Source organism: Anomaloglossus baeobatrachus, chromosome 6 (assembly GCF_048569485.1).
Source record: "Anomaloglossus baeobatrachus isolate aAnoBae1 chromosome 6, aAnoBae1.hap1, whole genome shotgun sequence".
NCBI classification, from domain to species: Eukaryota; Metazoa; Chordata; class Amphibia; order Anura; family Aromobatidae; genus Anomaloglossus; species Anomaloglossus baeobatrachus.
In genome coordinates this window covers 133989773-134009589 of record NC_134358.1, presented here as the reverse complement: position 1 = coordinate 134009589, position 19817 = coordinate 133989773, and the positions used below count along the sequence as shown (strand labels likewise).

General features: G+C 45.2%; 1 long non-coding RNA gene across 1 annotated transcript in view; it reads right to left on the bottom strand.

Moving 5' to 3' along the window:
- The window catches only part of LOC142244134 (uncharacterized), a 302411-nt gene that overhangs the window by 18167 nt on the left and 264427 nt on the right, over positions 1-19817 (bottom strand). Inside the window, exon 2 of the long non-coding RNA XR_012724447.1 lies at positions 3124-3246. This is a non-coding gene — a long non-coding RNA (uncharacterized LOC142244134). The remainder of the gene's footprint in view (positions 1-3123; positions 3247-19817) is intronic.

Here is a 19817-nt window from a genome sequence, read left to right as displayed (position 1 = left end):
ACACCGTGACCCCGACGATATATTGTTAGCGATGTCGCAGCGTGTAAAGCACCCTTAAGGCTGTGCTCACATTGCATTTTAAGCTACTATCACTGGCACAGTTGGGACTTACTTGTGAAGCTCTGAAGAAACGGATTTAGATGTTTGCTCTGTCAGGCCACTGACTTTAATGAAGCAGGTGGAGTCAAATTGTACTGTCAGACATTTTTTTCGGCACTATCCACCTATTTGAAGAGGGCACTATAGTGAAGTCGACAACATTTTAACATTGCTTCAAATAGTAGGTAGAGAATTCCAAAAATAATTTCTGACAGAGGATAATGTGATTCTGTCTACATCATTAAAAATATTGACTCGTAAATGTCCTAATCCCATTTTTATCAGATATAAGCTCCGACAGAGCTATTGACAGTAGCTTACAACGCAATGTGAACATGGCCTTACAAACGTGAGGGGTTGGAAGTAGATTATCTACACACTGGAGATATAGTTTCCATTTTTACAGGATCCAAAATAGATGTGAAGGATTCCTCATGTTATAATCAGTTTTTCTTACTCCTTTTGAATTAATCTTTCTTTACTTTTGTTTGTAATTGAAGGCAACTATTTTAGTTAGTGTTCTCACTGATGTTGTGTTCAGCTTTTTTTTGTAAAACAATATGCCACATGCATTAGACAACTGACACCACCTGTGCCATCCTTCACTGACCTATTTGGCCGGTAACACATTATATCTTCGATGTAACCTCTGAAGGAGCCTCTGCTGTTGATGTAAATATAGCTGTAATGAAACTCATTTGTTTTAAATCAGATAAATGCATAAAGTCCACATGGTTTGAAAAGCTTTTGATACAGTCTTAAAGTGCTTCTATTTTAGAAACAGGTTCTGATGCTCGATACTGTCCGTGAAGGGTTGGTTGGAATTTCCATTTATTTGTATTAGAATTCCGACCACCTTTCCACTTAAAGTAGTATGAGATGGGGCCCGGCCCAAGATAGATGCCTGACGCGCCCACAGGGTCGAAGGCTACTCGTTAGCGGGCCGCTGTTCTTCTCCTGGGACGCCGTGGTGGCCTTGCCCAGTTCCGTGACCCCGGCGATGTCAATAAAGAAGGGGATGGGGATAATGGGAGTATTTGTTCGTGATGCCACCTTTGGTGTGCGGCCAGTATTAGCCGCCCCTGCGGGACTTTTCTTCTGGGGTGGATGATAACGCAGCTCGGATGGTACAGCTCTCCACAGGCAGAGCTCGGCCCCAGGGGGATGATGATGATGGTAGTAGTTGCCTATGGCACAGGGGCGCAATATTTCGAGCACCAGCAGTGATGGGACGACACAGAGGGTGCAGTTCAAGTTCTTTACTCACTGGAAACACACCGCCATTTGAGCGCCGGGCTATGCTGTGATGGGCTTCAGCCAATACCGGATACTTCGGAGGTCGAGACCGGTGTTTCCTTCTGTGTATCACCTTTCGACGGTTTCCCTCCACCCCAGCTCCTTGACCGTGGAATGGGTCACGGGTGCCTTCCGCACTCCCCATGAACCCTGGGATTCCCCTTCTTTCCTAAGAACCCGGGTCGAGCCTCCAGCTCCAGACCACGGTCCCCTAACTATTCGTGTCTTTGCTTGTTTGTCTGTTCCGGAGTCTGACCTGACTCGGATGCTGTCCGGTGCTAACTGCCCGCTGAGTGTCAGTAGGTTCCTAACTTGCCCTGTTGGTGCTGCGCCTCCCGGGTTGCTGAAGTAGTGGGCATGAGGTCCCATACCTCATGATGGCCACCCCAGCACCTACCCTAGTCCAGTCCCAGTGGAAGAGCTCCCATGTTGTGTTGGATGAGTGTTTTGGTGGTGGTGACGACCTTCTCTGTATCCGAGATGAATACTGCACCTCAGGTGAGGTCCAGTACCCTGTGGCGCCTGAAGCCGCAGGGGCTCCACATGCCCATCTCATTGATAGGACTAGTATCTAATATGCATTTATGGCATGTCCTGTTAATATGCCATGAATGTATAAGAATACAAGCAAATATTTATTAAGTTCCTTTCCCATCATTGTTTCAAATTCCTCTGTTTTCTTCCATTATAGGAGCAGAACTCTAAAATTAAGGATCCTTTCACACTGGGTTATTACGTTCACTGGTCCTGTTGGGGCCTCCGTCTGAACCCATAGTAGACTGCTTCTGAGTTACACCTCCTGAAATCATATACGCCTGAAAATAGTGCAAGACAGAGCACATGGTGATTCCATCTGCACCATTATAGTCAATAGCCCCGTTGGCGCATGTGTCCAAAACCCATTTTTCCAGGGGGTTAGGACGGAAGCGTAGGTAATAACGCAGTGTGAAATTAGCCTAAGGAAACTGCTAGATGTGTCACATGATGGACACTAGCTGTGCCCAACAGACCTCATTGACAAAACCTGACTCTAATGGGTTTTAGTCATGGTGTCTATCTTTATACCTTACAACGGAGAAACCTCTAATGCAGGTGTGAATATAGCCTTATATGTTAAGTGTAGGAGGTGGTCGATTCACTCTCACTCCTTCTAAGCAGTGTTTCCCCTATTGTACAGTGTTGTGATATAAATGTACTTAATGTTGAATGTACAGTATGTTAGTGCAGCAGTCGGCGCCATCCAGCTGCCGATAGGTTATGGAGTTTTATTGAATATCGAGTTTATTGCTAGTGTGCGTTTTAGAGTAATGTGTAATGTATGAGATAATATGTATAATATGTGTTGGCCCAATGAGCTGTGTCAGGCCAGACGCACAGTTTTGGGGACTCAGGTAAAGCATATATTGGAGTAATGGGTATTAATAATACAGAATGTTTTAGGTTAAGATTTAGTATAACACAGCAACCAAGAGTGCAGGAGGGGATGTAAGTGGTAGGTAGTTTGGTAGTACAGCAGCAGACAGGAGCTAGCAGGCCTAGTGTCTGGTACAGTTGGTAATATACCAGGCTTAAAGACAGAGGGTAGAGCAGAGATTTGGTTAGGCAGACAGGCCAGAAAGTGAGGGGAGTTCTGCAGAGTGGTTTCAGGATTACGGACAAAGCTTTGTAGCTTCCGCCTGTCCGTGAACCAGGAGGAAACCTCCCTTGTGTCCAGAGCCTAAGACTCACCTCAAGGATCGGGCTAGAGAGTGTTCCAGGATTAGTAGGATGTCAGGGTAGAGCACTGCTGGTAGATCCTTGTACTGGCCAGGTCCTATGGAGCTATCCGGGGTCGTTTTTGGGACACGGTTGCTGCAAAGATAAGTAACGGAAAGTATTAAAAAGTAGTCTTGGCTGTTTAACTTAGAGACAGAGAGAGGAGCAGAGATTTGGTTAGGCAGACATGCCAGAAAGTGAGTGGAGTTCTGTAGAGTGGTTCCATGAGGAAACCTCCCTTGTGTCAAGAGCCTAAGGTTTGCCTAGAGGATCGGGTTAGAGAGCGTCCCAAGATCGGTAGGACATCAAGGTAGAGCACCACCAGCAGATCCTTGTACTGGTCAGGAACTAAAGAGCCATCCGGGGTCATGTTTGGGACACGGTTGCTGCAAAGATAAGTAACTGGGAAGAATTAAAGACTAGTCTCGGCTGATGGAGGGCTGATACCCAGCGAAAAGGCTAGAAGCGAGAGTACCACCAGGAAACAGCAGCAGCCTGGACCCTATGCTGGTACATATAATCTCCCCCCAGCCTTCCCTGCTGGTATATAATGTCCTCCAGCCTGGCTCCCATGCTGGCATATATAATGTACCAGATGTAATAGGATTTAGAGGATTATGGAGTGTGCACTATACTATATTGAGGATTATGGGATGTGAATAATCTTAAATGGAGGACTGCAGGATGTGTATTATATTATATGGAGGACTATGGCATGTGCATTATATTATATGGAGGACTATGGGATATGCATTATATTATATGGAGGACTATGCTCTACACTATACTATATGGAGGACTATGTGAAGTGTATTATAATACATCATTGAAGGGAGGAAGGGGTAGAAACAAATCCAGCACTGATGTCTATAAAAATTATTTTTCTTTATTACCAAATTCATCATAAAAATTAGAATGGATCAATCCTTCCAAAAGCCCTGATTACGCCTTACGCGTTTCAGAGAAAATGATCATTTGCCTATAATTAAGGAGTATTTTCTCTGAAACGCGTAAGGCGTAATCAGGGCTTTTGGAAGGATTGATCCATTCTACTTCACTTGCCTATGATTAAGGAGCATTTTCTCTGAAACGCGTAAGGCGTAATCAGGGCTTTTGGAAGGATTGATCCATTCTAATTTTTATGATGAATTTGAAATAAAGAAAAATATTTTTTTATGGACATCAGTGCTGGATTTGTTTCTACCCCTTCCTCCCTTCAATGATTGCTACACCTGTGGAAGCCAACCACAGGCACCGTGCACTGGCCCAAATGGACATCTAGATCTACAGATTGGTGAGCTGGAATGTTTTCTTTGCATTATAATACATGGAGGACTATGGGGTGCATTCTAATATATGAAGGTTTATTTGAGACCCATTATACTATTTGGAAGGCTATGTGGGAGCCATTATAGTAATGAATAGTTATATACGAGGGGGGACAAAGATAAAGCATGGGATGGGAAAGTTTTGTGCTGAGGGAAAGAGGCTCTTTCTCTCAGCACCCAGCTTTTCCATGCTGTACTATACAGCTTTCCCTCAGCACCCAGCTTTCCCATGCTCTGATATCATGGGAAAAAGTGCATGCTGAGGGAAAGATGTATATCAGAGCATAGGAAAGCTGCATGCTGAGGGAAAGATGTATAGCAGAGCATGGGGAAGGTGCGTGCTGAGGACAAGATGGATATCAGAACATACGAAAGCTGTATTGCTGATAGAAGGATTTCAAATCATCGGAAACATGGTGGGTGCTGAAGGAAAGGGCTAAGTGTGAGTGTCAGTAACTCGTACCCTGAGTGTCGGCATCATTATCCTGTACTCCGAGTGTCGGTGTACGGTTGGGGGGGGGCCAGGTCCAAACTTTGCACCGGGGCCCATCAAACTCTAGTTACGCCACTGGTGGCAGCAGAACATTAAAGGCAATGTCGGTCCTGATGAACTTGTACCAAGAATAAAGCCATTCTTGTTGATTGTTTTATGAGAAAGACTCTGAGTGTCATGTGTGACCCTGCTACGTCTCCGACGTCGACCGGCAGTGTGGTGTAGGAGGTGATTGACGGCTGCAGTGCTACACACCCTGGCTGGGGCAGGTCACATACACATAACTTTAATGGAGCAGGGGTGTGGAGGACCCTCGGCCTGGAGGTCGCCCCCCTCTTCATTATATAACAAATCATATTATTTGGTCAATTAAATTTTGGTGGTATTTGGATACTGGAAAATCAAACATTTATTCAACTGAAACAATTACTTCTCAGTCATGTATAGAAAGTATTTCTGCCTCTCTGTAGTCACTGCGTGCCACTATCTTTTTATGTCAAAGATACAATAGCTTTCAGTGCATTTGACGTAAAACTTCTGTCTTTGATAGATTAGCATTCCTTACATCCTTTTGCCACAAGACTTTTATCATTTAATGATATTTTGTGTTCTTGGTCTCTGGATGCCTCTTCTTTTAAATTATTGATTGTCAGGTTTGCAGAGATTTGATATTTCGGGTTTTTTCTACCTTAGGCTCTTATACATGCAAGTTCTTGGTATGAATAATGGCACAGTTTCCTCTGCTTATACTGGAATATGTAATTCATTTGACAACCTTGTCTTCAATCATTTGTTTCTATCTTACCACTGGGAATGAAGTAAATGTGCCAAATACATTAATTTAGCATTAAAAATGAATTTGGTGACAGATGAAATCTCTTCCTGAAAGGCAAGACCTCATAAGTTAAAATGGTATGAGTTACATTGTATAATAAATACAGTTACTTTACAAACAAGGCAATTGGCTTTAGGATACTTGGTGACAAATGTGCAATAGGGGAAATATTTCACACTTTTTTGTGTATTATCTTGTGTGTCTGTTAAAAAGTAATTTCCGTAGATGGGTGTAGGAAGTGTGAGAAGGCGACCGGTTTTGTCATTAATGGGAGTGTGGTGTAAACCTTAGGAATGTTGGCACTTGTAGTGCCACAGTTTTTTGTTGCTTCAGTTTTCACAAGGGTCAGGCTCACAGGTGGCTGGAGAGAAGGGTGGGTCTGGCCACCTACATACCCCTGACCAAGGGTGTGTTTGACATGTGGCTGACAGGTCACATGTCAGGTATAATGGAATCTTCTATTTGCAGATAGAAACAGAGTGACTGGAAGTCAGTCTGGGAGTAGGGGCTCTTTTCCACCTGCGATTTTCATGTGTGAGTGCGATCTGATAAAACATCAGATCGCACTTGCACCAGTGTTAATCAATAAGGCAGTTTCCTCTTTCCTTTTATTTCTTGACACGAATTGTGCTCTCGGTGCAATCGCAGCATGTTGCGTTTGGCAGCGAGTCTCGGCTCATGCACCCCCATACAAACCTATGGGAGTATGTGAAATATCGCACTGCACTCGCGTGTTATGCGACTGCAGTGCGATATACGGAGAGACAGACAGCGGAGAAGATGGGGAGAAAGTTCTCCCTCCCTCTTCTACAAAGCTGTGCTCTGATCGAAAGATCACATCACAGTCACATGACCCTCTGTTGACACCCACAGCAGAGGGACATTAGCATATCGCTGCCGATGCTCTCGCATCAGAAGCGGTACGCAAGTGGAAAAGAGCTCTAAGATTGGGAAAGGTTTGCATCCAGGCTGGCTGGTACTGGAGCTGCAAGCAGGAACCTTTGCTAAGAGGTTTGTACACTGGCAGGAGCCAGTGTGGTAAGTCTGGGTGAAGACTAGGAAAAAACTGCAGCCAGGCTGGTGAGTGCTGGAGGTTGCAGAAAGGAACCCCAGCGAGTGGTGTTCACTGGCAGGAGCCAGTGTGTAGAGGCGGCCATATCTCCACTATAGACTTTTAAATTGACTGGAAGCCCATGGTATGTGGCGGTGTTTACATTACCTTTAAGCCAGGAGAGGCTTGGTTACCTTTGTAAGTGCAGTTTATGCTGGATCAGTTTTTTTTAAAAAGAGATTGTGTTTCCTGCCTATGCTTATCTGAGCGAATCCCCACAGAAGGTATAGTGTTCTTACCACACCAGGATATAATGCTACAAACACAAAAGCTGTATTTATGCTATGCCACCAACAGCAGGTGCCAGCTGTAATATACAGCCAACATCCTGCCGCAACCGTCAGGTTCATAGTTACCTCTAATTCAGGCAGCTTAATCCAGTAGAAACAACAGTCAATAGTGATTGCGGCAAACATGAAGATGTCAGTGGGAGAGGATTTATTCTGTTAAACCCATTAGCACCCAACTGTAAAATTGATAATTTTTCATTGCAGCTGTAGGTCTTTAAAATGAAATGGCTAATACTTTGTTTTTCAGTTTAAGGCCAACTACACACCTTCAGTATTTAGTTAATATTTTACATCAATATTTGTAAGCCAAAACCAAGAGTGAGCAAATAAATACAGAAGTGGTGCCCGTGTTTCTATTTTACCTTTCCTGTGATGGTTCCACTCCTGGTTTTGGCTTAAAATTGTAAGGCAAAAACTCACCAAATCCTCAGGTGTGCACAAAGCCTTACAATATATTCCAGAGAATTATTTAGGTGTTCAAAGCCTCTCCCCCCTCCTGTATAGGTATTTCCAATGAGAAACTCCCCTTTAAACTTTTGGAGATCACTTTTTCAAGGTGTAGACCAACTCACCGCAGCAGGCACTCATAAAATTAATTTACGGTAAATAGCTATTCTTGCTTGGGAAAAAGGTTTGAGGGAATAATTTTAATAAGTGATGTTTTTTCAATATATGTTGTTGATAAAAAATTAAAAAGAAAAAAAAAATTGTACATTGAAGCAAATATCAAAATTTTTAATTCAAGTGCATAATAGAGTCTAAAACTTTATTTTTGTAGTGGAGCAAGCTAAAGTTTTTAGATAGAAAATATAACAACTTGCTTCAAATAACCTTGAGAAATAAATGTCATACTTTAAGGGGTTTCCCCACAAACAAAATACATTTTAATCAATAGATTCTGGAACCAAAATAGTTTCCACAATTAGATGTGTTACATTTTTCTCATGTGTAGTCCCGTCAAAATCCGAAGAAAAAAAACCCTTTACCCTGAACAAATTCCAAGAAAGCGTTTTATTGTTTTTTTTTGGTAGTATTACATGTAGGGAAAAACATACTAAAAGTTTACCAAGATAGGGCACCACAAAGGGTCCAAATGTGACGTCAAAGAATATGGCCGCCAAAGCTGTGAAATGTTAAAGGCGACTCGCCTTTCAGTGTCTATCATATTTCTTTTACAATCATATTTCTTTTACCAGAGGAAATGGAATGTCCGAACATCAGAGGGCCTTGTGGACGCTGTCTGTGGCAGTGTCCTCTTCCTACAGTGATGCAATGCAGGTTTCACTCGCCAGAGCTTTGTCACCAGTGAACAACACAAGGAGGCAAGAATGTCAAGGACGAGAAGAGATCATGAAGACCTAGAGAAAATTGCAGATAAACTCCTTTCTCTGATGAAGTGTCTCTTCGCAACATTATCACCGGTGTCAATGCAAATAAGGATGTGAATGTCCATAACCTTTTCACCATTGGCAGAGAAATAGTGGCAACAATGGAGGGTCAATCGCTGTTTTCAGTCAAGCGGCCAATGAAAGCCAAGACCCTGGCATCCAGTGAGGCAATTGACATAGCTAAGGACAAAACAATAGATCCCGATCTTTTGTTCCAAAGGTTTCTTGTGGTGTCTCAAACTGCTGATCTTTCCCTTGATGAGGTGATGGCCTTTGAACTTTCACCATACCCACCATCCCTCTTTGAGGCAAAACATCTCTTAAGGTCCAGTCACACTAAACAACTTACCAGCGATCCCAACAACGATAGGGATCGCTGGTAAGTTGCTAGGAGGTTGCTGGTGAGATGTCACACTGCGACGCTCCAGCGATCCCACCAGCAACCTGACCTGGCAGGGATCGCTGGAGCGTCGCTACAGGAGTTGCTGGTGAGCTCACCAGCAACCAGTGACCAACCCCCAGCGCCGTATGGAAGATGCTGCGCTTGGTAACTAAGGTAAATATCGGGTAACCAACCCGATATTTACCTTGGTTACCAGCGCACGCAGCTACACGTGCAGAGAGCAGGGAGCAGGGCACACTGAGCGCTGGCTCCCTGCTCTCCTAGTTACACCACACATCGGGTTAATTACCCGATGTGTGCTGTAGCTACATGTGCAGAGAGCAGGGAGCCGCGCACACTGCTTAGCGCTGGATCCTTGCTCTCCTAGCTACAGTACACATGGGGTTAATTAACCCGATGTGTCCTGCAGCTACATGTGCAAGGAGCAGGAGCCGGCACTGACAGTGAGAGCGGCAGAGGCTGGTAACGAAGGTAAATATCGGGTAACCAAGGACAGGGCTTCTTGGTTACCCGCTGTTTACCGTGGTTACCAGTGTCCGCAGAAGCCGGCTCTTGCTGCCTGCACATTTAGTTGTTGCTGTCTTGCTGTCACACACAGCGATCTGTGTTTCACAGCAGGACAGCAACAACTAAAAAATGGCCCAGGACATTCAGCAACAACCAACGACCTCACAGCAGGGGCCAGGTTGTTGCTGGATGTCACACACAGCGACATCACTAGCAACATCGCTGATACGTCACAAAAGTTGTTCGTTAGCAGCGATGTTGCTAGCGATGTTGCTTAGTGTGACGGGGCCTTTACGCAAACCAAACAAAGCACAACTGATGGCTGCTATAAAAGAACAGAGTTCAGAGGACGCAGTACTCAAGGATGTACCAGAAGTGGAACATTATGTTCTTGACGGAGGTTCTCTTCTCTATCTACTGAAGTGGTCAGAAGGAAAGGAATATTGTTCAATTGCTGAAGACTATGCATCTTGCACAGTAAAGCACTATAGTAAGGCTACGACAGTATTTGATGGTTACATTGGAGGACCAAACACTAAGGAGATTACCCATCAGCGACGGCGCAAAAATCGAACAAGTAACAAAGTGAACATTGCTGAAGGAATTAAATTTGTCGTGAAAAAGGAGGAGTTCCTTTCGAGTGTGGAGAACAAATCTCATTTCACAGCACATGAATGACAGAGGTTGCCACGTAATACAATCAGAGGGGGATGCAGATGTGGAGATTGTTAAAGCAGCAGTGTCAATGTCATCCAACAAAAGTACTAGTCTCATTGGCGAAGATACAGATTTTTTGGTGTTGTTACTTCATCACGCGTCAACCAGCGATGGCAACAAGCTTTATTTCTACTCGGATAAAGGGAGTCCTGCAACAGTATACAACATTAAGGTTATGAAGAAGTTCCTGGGAAATCATGTCTGCAGCAGTCTTCTGTTCCTGCATGCATTCACGGGTTGCGATACCACTTCCGCAGACCATGTCAAGAAGGGCATTGTGACAATATGAGTGAGGAAGCAGTGTCTGATGGTGAAAATAGTGACTATTGACCTGACATAGTTATTCAGTGATGAAGTAGGTCTTAAAATGCACTGTGTATTCATTCTATAATTTCTAGAAATGTACATGTACAGTATGTCATGACATCATTGACCTTGCCTGTCCATGTAGTTAGTATAAAACTTTGTATAAAAAATGTTATATGAAAATATATAGTATAAAAAATGCAAACTCTTCTGTAACCTACAGCTACAGCTTTGAAATAGGGAAGTATTCGTTATTTTTAGTGCAATGGCTGCCATCATCTTATGACGTCATAGTTTGTGGTGATCAATTTTTGGAAAACTGTTCCCCACATATAATATTAATAAAAAAATTATAAAACGCTCTCTTGGAATTTGTTCCGGGTCAAACCTTATTTTGACTGGACTATGTGCCCCTGATATGTACTGTGTAATGGCCATGTCTGACTGTCCAGGAACATAGTCTGGTCATACCACATCTCCTGGACAGGGAAGGAAGTAATAAAGTATAGCAGACAGCACAGCATGGAATTTCTGCAGCAAAATGTTTTCCTGCCTGTTTTATCACAATAGCAAGTATTTCTGCCATGTGTGTACAGCGCTTTGAGCTCATCGTAAACAAATCGGTGACATATAAGCTCATCAGAATCTGGACCTTATTGACTTTATTTATGATTTTAGTGCACTGTAAACAGGGCAGAAAGATTTGCTTCTGTGATTAAACAGGCAAGAAAACATTTTACCTGTCAATAAGGAACAGCTGTGAACCACTGCTATGTTGTCTTTTTAACCCCTTAACGAACGCGGGCCGTAAAATTACGTCCTAAATGACATAATGTTACTGCCCGCGGTCCTCCGGCGGCAGCATGCCGCGATCGGCACACATCTCAGCTGATTTTCACAGCTGAGATGTGTGCCTGCTAGGCACGAGCAGAATCGTTATCTGCTCGTGCCGATTAACCCCTTATATGGCGCTGTCAATACATGACAGCGCCATTATAAGCGCAATCGCGGTAAAGTTTTACTTACCGCCGAAACCGGAAGTCACGTGACGCGATCACGTGACTCCCGATAGTTGTCATGGTAGTACAGGGTCATGTGATGACTCCTGTACTACACATGAATTGGTTTCACTTTCGCTGTGCCCGGGGCACAGCAAAAGAGAAAGACAGCGTATCTGCTGTTTACAGCCTTCCAGCTGTGATCAGCAGATACTGCAGAGCGATCGGAATGCTGATCGCAATAGCCCCCTAGGGGGACTAGTAAAATAAAAAAAAAAGTAAAAAAATAAGTTTTAAAAAATTAAAAAAAACAAAAAAACCTAAAAGTTCAAATCACCCCCCATTCGCGCCATTGAAAATTAAAGGGTTAAAAAAATAAAAAATATACACACATTTGGTATCGCCGCGTTCAGAAACGCCCGATCTATCAAAATATAAAATCAATTAATCTGATCAGTAAACGGCGTAGCGGCAAAAAAATTCCAAACGCCAAAACGACGTTTTTTTGTCGCCACAACTTTTGCGCAAAATGCAATAAGAGGCGATCAAAACGTAGCATCTGCGCAAAAATGGTACCGTTAAAAACGTCAGCTCGAGACGCAAAAAATAAGCCGTCATTGAGCCTAAGATCCCGAAAAATGAGAACGCTACGGGTCACGGAATATGGCGTAAAACGTGCGCCACTTTTTTCGGACAAACTTCCGATTTTTTTTTAACCCCTTATATAAAAGTAAACCTATACATGTTTGGTGTCTACGAACTCGCACTGACCTGAGGCATCACACCCACACATCAGTTTTACCATATAGTGAACACAGTGAATAAAATATCTCAAAAACCATAGTGCTATCGCACTTTTTTTGCAATTTTTCAGCATTTGGAATTTTTTTGCCATTTTCTAGTACACAATATGGGAAAACTGATGGTTTCATTTAAAAGTACAGCTCGTTCCGCAAAAAATGAGCCCTCACATGACCATATTGACTGAAAAATAAAAAAGTTACGTCTCTCAGAAAAAGAATGGCGAAAAAAAAAAACGGAAAGCGAAAAATCGGCCGGTCGTGAAAGGGTTAATCACTTATTCATCCTCCTGCACAGTAGATGTGGTTTGATTAGACCATGTTCCTGTACAGTCAGACACGGCCATTACACAGTAGGTAGCAGGGACACATATACTGTATAATATCTCATCACAGAAATATTTTTTTAACACTTTGAATTGTGGAAATTATTATTATTCCAAGATCTGATTATCAAATGTACTTTGTTCGTGGGAAAAACTTTGCAGTGGATTTTTCAAGATTTTTTTTTTATAGTGTATAGTTCTTGCCTGGGCAAAAAAATCAAACTGTACTTTACTTACCTATTACTGCTCCAGTGCTGGATCTCTGCTGCTGCCCCCCAGGCTTATTGAAGGCTACAGTGGTGATATCATGACTGGAGTCAATCACTGGGCTCAAGGGTTGGACTAGCCTAACCCTTCTATTGCTGAGCACCGTGATTGGCTGCAGCAGTTACCAGCTTTGTAGCTGTGATGCCACCACCAGGGGCAGCAATGGAGAGCTGTTACTCGATCAACAGCAGGTAAGTAAAGTTTGGTATTTTTACTTTTAGCAGGCCCATGAGGTATAGAAGAGAAGCATTTTTGCAAACTCCTTTAACTTGCTATTTGTCGCAAGCAACCACTAGACAGAGTATTAGAGCCTACTGAATAGAAGTCTACATACAATTTATAGATAACTACATGTTCTACAGGCCTGTACAGGGCTCACAATCTACAGTAATTTCCTATTTTTAGCCAATACATACTCTAGGGTTAATTACATAGGAAATCAACCAAACTTCCGTTATCTTTTTTGGAGTGTCAGATACAAATCCGTGAAAATTAATACATATATCCAGATTTTAATTATTATTGGTTATATGTTATATGCTAGCTCAACAACTGAATACATCAAAAGAGGATACCAGAGCACTTATGCATTTTCAAATATAAATAAATATAAATAATTTTATTAACACACACACACTTGTATATATAAAAGCAATGATGAAAAGCATACATTGACATTAAAAAATGAGGTATGACAGTGTACAAAACACACACATAGATGCGGGGGTCTTTTTGCTGGCTGGATATTTAGAGACAGGGAAAACCTACAATGGTCTTTTTTCTCCCTGTTGTACTGAGTAGCAGATAATAGCACTTATAGCATATGCTGCCAGGATGTTTGGGATTTTAGTAGAGTAGTACATCTCCCATTATTGTATCTATTTGTGTCCTAGTTGGACACAGTTCTTATGATATATCTATACATCCCGGCTAACATATCCTAGTACCTTATTCACCTAAAAGTTGAGTTTAAAGTGCTTAGTGCATTCCACGGGTTAATAGATGCCCACACCGTCCAGATAAGTAAGTGTGGCTACTGTGTCTCACCATACTACATGGATATAGTAAAATACAGTCACTATATATACCATTGTGAGAGATCATTACACTTTAACATCATGTATGTAGTTTAAGCTAATAAATGCCTGCACATGTGAATCAGCTATCACCAATTATAACTGCAGTACACATTCGGCACAGTAACCCACATGGTAAAATTCAACCAATGTATAAAATGTATAAAGGCAAAGCAATATTACCCATAGCGTTTAGGTGGATAAATTCAGCTCAGCTAGACCTCCACCCCAATGTACATTTCGCATTGGAGAGCTTCATCAGGGGGCTGCTGTTAATCGGTGCACCATGACCTTATATACTACTGTGATTTAATCCAATTTCATCTGCGCTCCCAAATCGGCACATGCGCGCTGTCATCCATCGACCCTCCAGAAGCGCCGCTCGTCATAGCTGCGCACGCGCGCCCTGTGGCCGCAGCCTGGGATCAAGTGCACCTCCTGAGACAGTGGCGTCCTTCGGGGAGGCGGGCGGAGTGCAGCGCGCACGCGCTCGGGGGCGCACCTGGGACTGGCTGCATGAACAAAAGACACACACAACGCAAGGTGCAGTTATGCACGTGTCATCCTATTGCGGTCAGGGTATATTCTGTTCCACATTGTGTGTCATAGATCATTAGTGTTTATGGTAACTTTATCCCCAGATGGGGCATGATGTCTCCAGGTTCTGAATATAATTCCATTGGGATTAGTTTCACAGGCAAGGTTCTCCTTGAGGTAGCAGAAAGATGGTGGCTGTCAACAAACACATAAATGACACATATTAAAATCGATTAAAAGCAGTGTAGGAGAGCAATGGTCCAGATAGCAGACTACTGTAACTACCATAACACATGCACTGCACCTTGCGTTGTGTGTGTCTTTTGTTCATGCAGCCAGTCCCAGGTGCGTCCCCGAGTGCGTGCGTGCGCGCTGGACTCCGCCGCCTCCCCGAATGACGCCGCTGTCTCAGGAGGTGCACGTGAGCCCAGGCTGCGGCTACAGGGCGCGCGTGCGCAGCTATGACGAGCGGCGCTTCTGGAGGGTCGGTGGATGACAGCGCGCAAGCGCCGATTTGGGAGCACAGGTGAAATTGGATTAAATCACAGTAGTATATAAGGTTATGGTGCACCGATTAACAGCAGCCCCCTGAGGAAGCTCTCCAATGCGAAATGTATATTGGGGTGGAGGTCTAGCTGAGCTGAATTTATCCACTTAAACGCTATGGGTAATATTGCTTTGCCTTTATACATTGGTTGAATTTTACCATGTGGGTTAATAAAATTATTTATATTTGAAAATGCGTAAGTGCTCTGATATCCTCTTTTGATAAATCCGTGAAAATATGGGGGCACGTACAAATTCTATGCAGATGTTGTTCTTAGCTGGATTGAAATGAAGAAACCAAGCACTGCAAAGGAACATTACTGACCACGGAGCCACTAAGCAGTAGGCTCTCATGCTTTCTATCTCAATGACTGCCGATAGCCAGAATGGCATTTGTAAACTTCATTTCAAAGCGTCTGATTTGGAGCTCTGTATAAATAAAAATATATATTAACAAATATATTGGAGCAGAACTTAAAGGGGTGGTCAAACACCTAAAATGTATTTTCAAACTATCTTTAACCTCCTAACCACTTTTATAATTATCTTTCTTATTTCGTTCCCTACACCTCTCCCTTATCTAACTAATCACTAAAGGTGTTTTGTTTACTATTCTTCCTGTGATGTTTCGTTTGAGAGGCATCTCAAACATGACGTCACAGAAGGATGGAGCTGCAGTCACTCTCCACAGCATTCATCGCTCCTTCTGGAACAGGACATCAACATAGAGCACTACTAAAGTTACCTACTAGTTTCTTGCATCTCCACCTCTGAGGTTGTCTTGGATCCTGGATGATGGATGCTGTGGAGGAGGTTAGTGGAACACTGGCATGTTTTTAATCTCTCTGTGGCCGCTTCCATTGCTTGTGTATAAAAGATGTCAACTGTGGGTGGTGCTAGATGCAGTGAGTGACACCATTACCACCCCACAGATTCTAGCACCACCCTCAAACAAAGCGTCATCAGCTCTGGTGTCCCTTACTGCTTCTAGCTCCACACTCAAACAAAGTGTCATAAGGGGGCAGTGCTAGAACTAGTGAGAGACAATAGTGCTATCTCTTGATGATGCTTCATTTGAGGGCGGTGCTTAAAGCTGTTGTCCCTCACTGCATGTATCAACACCCTCAGCCGACATCTTTCACACAAGCAATAGAAGCAGCTGCAGAGAGATGAGTAATATGCCAGTGCTCCACTAAGCCTGCTTATAGTGTCCATCACACATCATTTAGGATCCTCGTGTCACGATAGGTACTGGGAAGTACCAAGTGTACGGCGAAAGGGAAGATAAATCCTGTGTCTAGGGAAAGGGAAGATGGTGATCCCTAACCAAACCTACTACTGGTCCCTGGGGTCCCTCACCACCCTAGATAGGTTCCATACCTATGTACTGAGCCAGATACCTGACCCTAGATATTCCTAGTGCTGGGCCCTAAATAGGGAATGGATGGGATGAGCTCTTTGTCAACCCTAATAACTACTATAGATGACACAAGGATTACACACTGGGGAAAATGCATGAATTATTTATCTACAGGTGACTCAGGTAGAAGTTCAGCAAAGCTTTCTGCAACAATACCGCAGAGGAGTACAAGCCACCTGGTTGCACACAGAGCTTGAATAAACTGAAGAATCTTACCAGGACAGTCTAAAGGACGATAGGGGTATATAGAGAATGCTGATGGTCAGCAGCTGGGTAGAAGGCGAACTCCTGCTGAGTCCAAAAGGGGAAGAGATGAAAATACAGCAGGAAAGCTACCTGTACCAATTAATACTGACAGAAGAAACAATGGAAAGTCAGGGAGCATTCTGTGCAGCCAAATGATGTGACCTTCTATGGTCTGAAACCACACCCGTGACACCAGGATATCCTCAGAGGGCTGCGATGCAGGAAACTAGTAAGTAACTGCAGCACTGCACCCTGGTGACCTTCTGTTCCAGAGGAGCGATTGATGCTATGGAGAGTGACTGCAGCCCCAGCCTCCTGTGATGTCACATGTGAGTCTCCTCTCACTAAATGTTTCAGAAAGTGCAGTAAAATATAACACCTTTAGGGATTAGAAAGCTAGGGCAGAAGTATAGGGAATTATGTAATTAAGATAATTATAAAAGTGGTTAGGGGGTAAAGATTGATAGTTAGAAAATACAATTTAGATGTCGGATCACTCCTTTAAAAAACCCTGAATACAACATGATGGTATTCTATAGCAATTTGTAGTTTTCAACGACACATCTATTTCTGCATTCACTGGGTACACCTATGTAGAATTAGGATTAGTGCTGCTCATATTAGAAATGCTCAGGGCCGGCGCCAGCACCCGGCAAACCCGGTCAAATGCCGGGGCCCTGAGCTGCCGGGGGGGCCCACTCGCAGTGGCAGGAGTGGCGCACTGCTACTCAGGGGGGCCCGATGGCCGCGCTGTCACCGCCCCCCCCCCCCGGAGGATCGCGCTTTCAATTGCATCGGCATCGCAGGTGCCGATACAATTGAGAGCAATGATGAGAGAGTGAGCGGCGCGCTCTCTTATCATTCTCCCCTCTGTGACTGTCGGCGTTCTGACAGGTCTGCAGAGGACCGCGGTGACGTCATCACTGCGCGCCTGCTGAGAGGTCAGAGCGAGCGACAGCAATGGATGACGCGCCGAGGAGACCGGATCAGCGGGGGAACGAGGAGAAGTGAGCCGCCCCTCTACTGACACTGGGCTCCCCTGACTCACAGGCCGGCCACTACACAGCGGCACTAGTACACATAGGGGCCCGGCAGCCGCTCTGCAGAGCCGGCTGCCGGGCCCCTATGTGTAGTGCCGCTGTGTAGTGGCAAACAATGCGACCGTCAGGGGGCCGGCCTGTGAGTCAAGGGAGCCCAGAGTCAGTTGAGGGGCGCCTGACCTGGAGAGGCCCACCAGCCGTTTCTGAGCTGCAGGAGTGCTCCTGACCTGCACAGCAGACGGAATAAGCCATCCTGCAGGACCTGCGATGATGTCACGCCCATGTGACTGTGTGGGGGGAGACACAGGATTGCCAGCAGAAAGCAAGAGATGCTGAATCCTGACGGAGATTTGGACATATGACTGGTAATAAGAAAAGAGGGGACATGAGGGGAAAGGGGGCTGCAGGGTGAGTGGCATATGAGGGCTGCAGACTGACAGAAGCATGTGAAGGGGTGCAGAGAGTTTGAGAGGGGTAAATTGGGGTACAGGCAGGGTGAGATATGTGGACAGGGTGTGTGAGATATGGGGGTGTAGTGTGTGTGATCTGGGGGGTGCAAGCTGTGTGAGATGTGGGGGTGTAGTCAGGGCTGTATTTTGCCTTTGTGCTGCCCTAGGCACTTTAAGTGGTCGCGCCCCTTAGTGACAACGTAAAACTGAGTTTTCGCACACAACATCTGTTTAAGGCAGATCTACTCTGTAAAACACTTGAAAAAGTATCAATGAGAAACAAAGGGCACTAACCCCCCCCCCCCCAATGGGGATCACCACAGGCACATCAAAACATAGCATGAGTATAAAATATTCCCACCACACCGTCCCCACTTATATACTGTGACTGTCACACTGCCCCTAATTAACTACACACTGCCCTCCCTTATATTATACCCACTACACCTTCCTCAATTATGAAATATGATCTGCACATTGACCTCACATCATGCTGCCCCCTCCTCAGTGTCCCATGCATGCTGCCCCCTCCTCACAGTGTCCCATGCATGCTGCCCCCTCCTCACAGTGTCCCATGCATGCTGCCCCCTCCTCACAGTGTCCCATGCATGCTGCCCCCTCCTCACAGTGTCCCATGCATGCTGCCCCCCCCTCACAATGTCCCATGCATGCTGCCCCCTCCTCACAATGTCCCATGCATGCTGCACCCTCCTCAATGTCCCATGCATGCTGCTCCATCCTCACAATGTCCCATGCATGCTGCCCCCTCCTCACAATGTCCCATGCATGCTGCCCCCTCCTCACAGTGTCCCATGCATGCTGCCCCCTCCTCACAGTGTCCCATGCATGCTGCCCCCTCCTCACAGTGTCCCATGCATGCTTCCCCCTCCTCACAGTGTCCCATGCATGCTGCCCTCTCCTCACAGTGTCCCATGCATGCTGCCCTCTCCTCACAGTGTCCCATGCATGCTGCCCCCTCCTCACAGTGTCCCATGCATGCTGCCCCCTCCTCACAGTGTCCCATGCATGCTGCCCCCTCCTCACAGTGTCCCATGCATGCTGCCCCCTCCTCACAGTGTCCCATGCATGCTGCCCCCTCCTCACAGTGTCCCATGCATGCTGCCCCCTCCTCACAATGTCCCATGCATGCTGCCCCCTCCTCACAGTGTCCCATGCATGCTGCCCCCTCCTCACAATGTCCCATGCATGCTGCTCCCTCCTCACAGTGTCCCATGCATGCTGCCCCCTCCTCACAGTGTCCCATGCATGCTGCCCCCTCCTCAGTGTCCTATGCATGCTGCCCCCTCCTGACAGTGTCCCATGCATGCTACCCCCTCCTCACAATGTCCCATGCATGCTGCCCCCTCCTCACAATGTCCCATGCATGCTGCCCCCTCCTCACAGTGTCCCATGCATGCTGCCCCCTCCTCACAATGTCCCATGCATGCTGCCCCCTCCTCACAGTGTCCCATGCATGCTGCCCCCTCCTCACAGTGTCCCATGCATGCTGCCTCCTCCTCACAGTGTCCCATGCATGCTGCCCCCTCCTCACAATGTCCCATGCATGCTGCTCCCTCCTCACAG